Source organism: Nematolebias whitei, chromosome 18, assembly GCF_014905685.2.
Source record: "Nematolebias whitei isolate Nwh7 chromosome 18, NemWhi1, whole genome shotgun sequence".
NCBI classification, from domain to species: Eukaryota; Metazoa; Chordata; class Actinopteri; order Cyprinodontiformes; family Rivulidae; genus Nematolebias; species Nematolebias whitei.
The window spans coordinates 8,995,514-9,000,808 of NC_056515.1; the positions used below are offsets into that span (position 1 = coordinate 8,995,514).

Sequence of the window (5,295 nt, forward strand, 5' to 3'; positions counted from 1 at the left end):
TGTGTGTGTGTGTGTGTGTGTGTGTGTGTGTGTGTGTGTGTGTGTGTTTGTCTTTGCTACATTGAGGGGACCACCACCAGATAGCACACTCACGGTGTGGGGACGAAAATTTTTGTGGGGACCAAAAACCTGGTCCCCACGAAGTTTGCATTAGATTCAATGAAAGGAAGGTCAGCATGATACCCTGTTCAATTTTTAAGGTAGTCCCTACAATTCACAAAAACCAACATAATGTGTATAGGTGTGTGTAAGATAGGTAACTCAGTATCGGCCCATAGTGGTAGGTTGTGGTATTGCAGGAATACACACTTACACAACACACAGCAATCTTACTCTGCTGTCTTTGTTGGGACACATAAAAAAGTATATCTGTGAATTTTTTTTACATGTCTTTTTAATGCCTTGAAATATTTTTATTATTTCCTCCTTGTTAATTTATGACGTTCACATATGTTTAGAACCACTGGCATGATTGCAGATTGGTTATTGACTTGTTTACTGTTATATTAATGACATTAATGGCCATAAAAATATTAAATTATTGGTCAAATGGGTAAATACTAAAATTAGTTTAATTAAATAGCTAACAATGATGCTTTTTACCTATTATCAGTCTGTGGTAATTCTTTGTTATTCTTGCAAATGTTATACTTGCAAAGGTGTAAAAAATAACTTATGGCATGGTAGTAGCATATTACTAGAACTGCTATAATGATCATATACAACATAATTTTGTTTATAAGTGCATGTATGTGGAACCTTTAAGGTAAAAGTCTTGTCAAAATACCATTGTCTCTTTAAAGTGTCATTGATAATTAATATATGAAAACTTTAATGTCTTAAATGATCTTAAATGGTTCTTTAAATGGTTGCCTCTGAGTTGTGGTCACAACAGGACCTAATTCTGATCAAAGGGAATTGAAAATATTCAGCTTTCCCAATTTAACTTTTTTCATTCATATCATCATTATAATTTGTTTTGTTTTTCTGATATTGTGTCATTTTAGTTTAACATTTATGCTCATATTGTTTAAATAAAGTCAGTAGTTTATCACCATAGCACTTTCATTTCAAGTAGTGCCTAAATGCCAAGCAATAATGCACCAAAAACTATATAAATACACATCCTCAAGCAAACTATGCATTTATTGTGTTTGCCTAACTATAACGGGCTAAATTTAGCAACTATACTAAAAATTACAAAGAGCAACCAAAGACAGTATAACGGCAGATGATGACTGTAAAATAACAAGTTTGTTATGGACCCTAGATATGAAAAATTAAATAAAACAACTTGTTTCAGACCAATGGATGAGAAGAAACTGAGAATTTTAATAGTAGTAATGAATGTTTTCTTTTAAAATGCTATCTGCTGTGTTTTCATTCAGATTAAGGTGCTTTCCAAAGTATTATTCAAACTACAGTTAATAGTTACCATTACGGTAATTACCTGACACTATTAACATGAGTTTTATAAGGGATATATATTTGGGCTGATTTTTTTGGAGTTGGGTGAGTTTTACATTGTAATTGGACTGGAAATTATCAGACCTAAAACACTGTTGAACGGCAACGTGTTTATTTGTGAGTGAGGCACATCTGGGATAGAGAGCGAGATGGAGCTATGACTTCATTGTTTAAAACAAGACACAGAAACATGAAATCTGCTTTCTGAAATGTATCCACGCTGGAACACAATTTCAAAAATGATGGTTTTTGGTCTCCTAAGATGCCAAATCTGTGTGGATACACAGCCTAAAAGACAAAAAAACTGTGTATAAACCTAAAATCATCTCTGTGTGGATGGAGCCTTAGACTGGTTAAAACTGTTGTTAAAACAGGGGTGGTGGGAGTCAGTGGCCTTGTGAATGGGAACACTGTTTTCAGTTTTGTTGTTCAAAGTCACAGCATTAATAGTCTATGACTTTTCTATCTCTGAGAATGTCTGAGATATAAAAGTGTTAGTCAAGAACAAGCAACGTCAAAATGTTACTTTATTTGTAGTTCATTTACTAAGTCCATTTGTTCAAATATATTTATAATAGTATTATCATTATACAGTAATAATATAATTTGGTATAAATGACTGAAGGTTAACCATTTACCCAGATTACAAAGAGATAAAACAGAAGTTTGCTGTTAGCTGTTTAAGGATGCTCTTTTATATTCTTAATGTCTAGACAGCAACTGTGTACTTTTCATATGCACTTCCATATTCAATAGCTGTATATTTATGGAAAAAAATACTGGTTAATATCTAAAATATGGCACACATATGCCTGTTTCTATGTTTTGACCTAAAAACAGACTAAATCGGTCTGGGATGGACCATGTACAATTCCATAATAACATGCCAATGGCTCATACTAGCCTAATTTATTCCAATCGGAAAATGTGTAATTAATCCTACAATGTAATTAAATGTTACATTCACTCATTATCAAAATTTCTTCAGTCACTTTAGAAGAAGCAAACTGTGGTACAGTGACAGACATGCTGAGCATCTCCTCATATGTTTTTCAAGATTGTAAATAAAATATCCTGATGCATGCTCAATAATCCAGGTAGAAAAATCAAAAAAAGTTAAATCTGGTCCTCTGGACATTCAAAAAAAAAAAAAAAACAAAGCAAAAAAATATAGAAACATTTCGTCACTCATCCAAGAGACTTCCTCAGTCTGAGGTGCTGTTTTCAGCTCAGTCTCTTAAATAGCACCTTCTCAGAGTGGATCAACCGGTTTGCTGCTGACAACCAAAACCAGCTGATCACATGTTCAAGAAGGACCATCAGCCTAACAATGGATCATTAGCACATTGATGGCTGTTTACTGTTCACAGAGGGCTGAGTGATACTAGCAATCACAGCATTGTAAGAGGGGGACAGTTGAACCCGGAGGCCTCCACCCTTGTTTAATGATGGATGATTTCTTTTCACAAAGATGGCCTCCTTTACTCCTCTCTCAAACCATCGTTCCTCTCTGTGTAGGATGTGAACATCTTCGTCCTTGAAAGAGTGACCACTGGCCTGGAGATGAGTGTAGACTGCAGAATCCTGGCCTGATGATGTTGATCTTCTGTGCTGGGCCATCCTTTTGGCCAGTGGCTGTTTTGTTTCCCCGATGTAAGACTGATCACAGCCCTCCTGACACTGAACAGCATACACAACATTACTCTGTTTGTGCTGGGGGACTGGATCTTTGGGATGAACCAGTCTTTGCCGTAATGTATTTTGGAGTTTAAAAGCCACTGGGACGTTATGTTTAGAAAATAAACGTCTCAGTTTCTCTGATACTCCCTCAACATATGGAATGACCACTGGTCTAGGTATGTGTTCCTCCTTTTCACCTGTTGGCTGACTGGAGTCCTGTTTGGGTTTCTTCTCTGCTTTCAGGAAGGCCCAGTTAGGATATCCACATTGCTCTAGAGCCTGTCTTGTGTGGGATTTCTCCTTCTGCCTGGCTCCTGAGCTAGTAGGGACGCTGTCTGCTCTGTGATACAGAGTCCTGATGACTCCTAACTTGTACTCCAAAGGGTGATGGGAGTCAAACTGCAAATACTGGTCTGTGTGGGTGGGTTTGTGGCACACCTCAGTTTGCAAATGTCCTCTATCAGAGACTGAGACGGTGAGACCTCACAGTCCAAGAAAGCCAACTTGCCATTTTTTTCCATCTTCTCGTGTGAACTTGATGTATTTATCCACAGAGTTGATGTGGTCAGTAAAATGTTGGACTTCCTGAGATTTAATTTTAACCCAGGTGTTGTCAACTTACCTGAACCAATGACTCGGTGGTGTCCCTGAAAAGGACGTCAAGGCTCTCTTTTCTACCTCCTCCATGTACAGGTTGGCAACAATAGGAGAAACTGGAGACCCCATAGCACACCCATGTTTCTGCCTATAATATTGCTCCCCATATGTGAAGTAGGTTGACTGCAGGCACAGTTTCAAGAGTTGACACAGTTGTTCTGTGAAAAGCGTGGTCCTGCTGCTCAGAAAGATGTCTGATTTTAATCTTAAGCTGACCACCTCTACTGCATCATCAACAGGAATGCACGTAAAGAGTGATGTAACATCAAAAGAGACCATTGTTTCATCAGTCTCCATGATGACATCCCTCACCTTACTTTGTGGATAAGGTACGGTAAGATATGGACCATTACTCATAATTAAAGACTAGGCCATGCCCCTCCTGTACCTTGCGTGCCAATAGCGAGGGCATAAAATTGTTCGAGATGGGCACGAACTATTATTCATAATAAAGACTAGGGCATGCCCCTCATGTATCTTTCATGCCCATAGCAAGGGCATAAAATTGCTCGAGATGGGCATGGACTATTACTCATAATAAAGACTAGGGCATGCCCCTCATGTATTCTTTGTGCCCGTTCAGGCACATCAAGTTTTCCATTTACCCATAAGTCCTAGCCTGAATGCATGAGGGACCCAAAACTCACAGGATCCAGTCAAGGGGTCATGCTAATGAGGATCTGTGAGTTTTGTTAACCAACAACTTTGCTGAGTGGGTCAACTAAACTCCAGTTTGGCAGAAGAACAGTTACCCATAAATCCTTGGGAAAAAGCAGGAGGGACACCAAACTCCCAGAACATGGTCAGGGGATGATGGCGATCAGGATCTGTGAGCTTGGAGCTCGATCGACCTCGCTAAGGTAGTTAACGAGCGCTTTGTTTCCTGAGAACCAATTACCCATAAATCCTTGGGAAAATGCAGGAGGGACACCAAACTCACAGAACATGATCAGGGGGTCGTGCTGATGAAGACCTGTGAGTTTGAGCATTTTGGAAGGTTCCTAAGGGGGTCAACAGCCCCTCCAATTTCAAAGGGTCAGGCCTTTAATAATATAAGTGATGGATTGCCCATAATTCATAGGAGAAAGGAGCTAGGGACACAAAATTCCCAGTGTTATGTGTGGGCTCTCAGCTAATGACACCCTGAAAATTTGAAGTAGATGACTTATTTCTGAAGGAAGTTATAAACATTTTTATATTTAGGCTTCTTTAATCATTGAGGCCACTCATTGAGGTTGGACGAGTGCATTTTGGCTCACAGCTTCGCGTAGGAAGGTCCTACAAAGATGAGCCAGATACCGTTGGAAAGATCTGATCTGGGACAATTCAGAAAGTTCTGTATCACTTCTGTGAGTGCTTACTACAACCCGCAAAATGCCCAGAAGTGGAAATACTCGCGGGGCCTCTAGCGCCCGTTTCCGTGCACGTACGTGCACGAAACTTGGCATACTCCTTCACAGATACTTGCTTTACAACTGCACCAATTTTGAA

At 39.1% G+C, this 5,295-nt stretch overlaps 1 protein-coding gene across 1 annotated transcript in view; it reads right to left on the reverse strand.

Moving 5' to 3' along the window:
- The window catches only part of dipk1b (divergent protein kinase domain 1B), a 35,418-nt gene that overhangs the window by 3,331 nt on the left and 26,792 nt on the right, over positions 1-5,295 (reverse strand). The window lies entirely within an intron of this gene.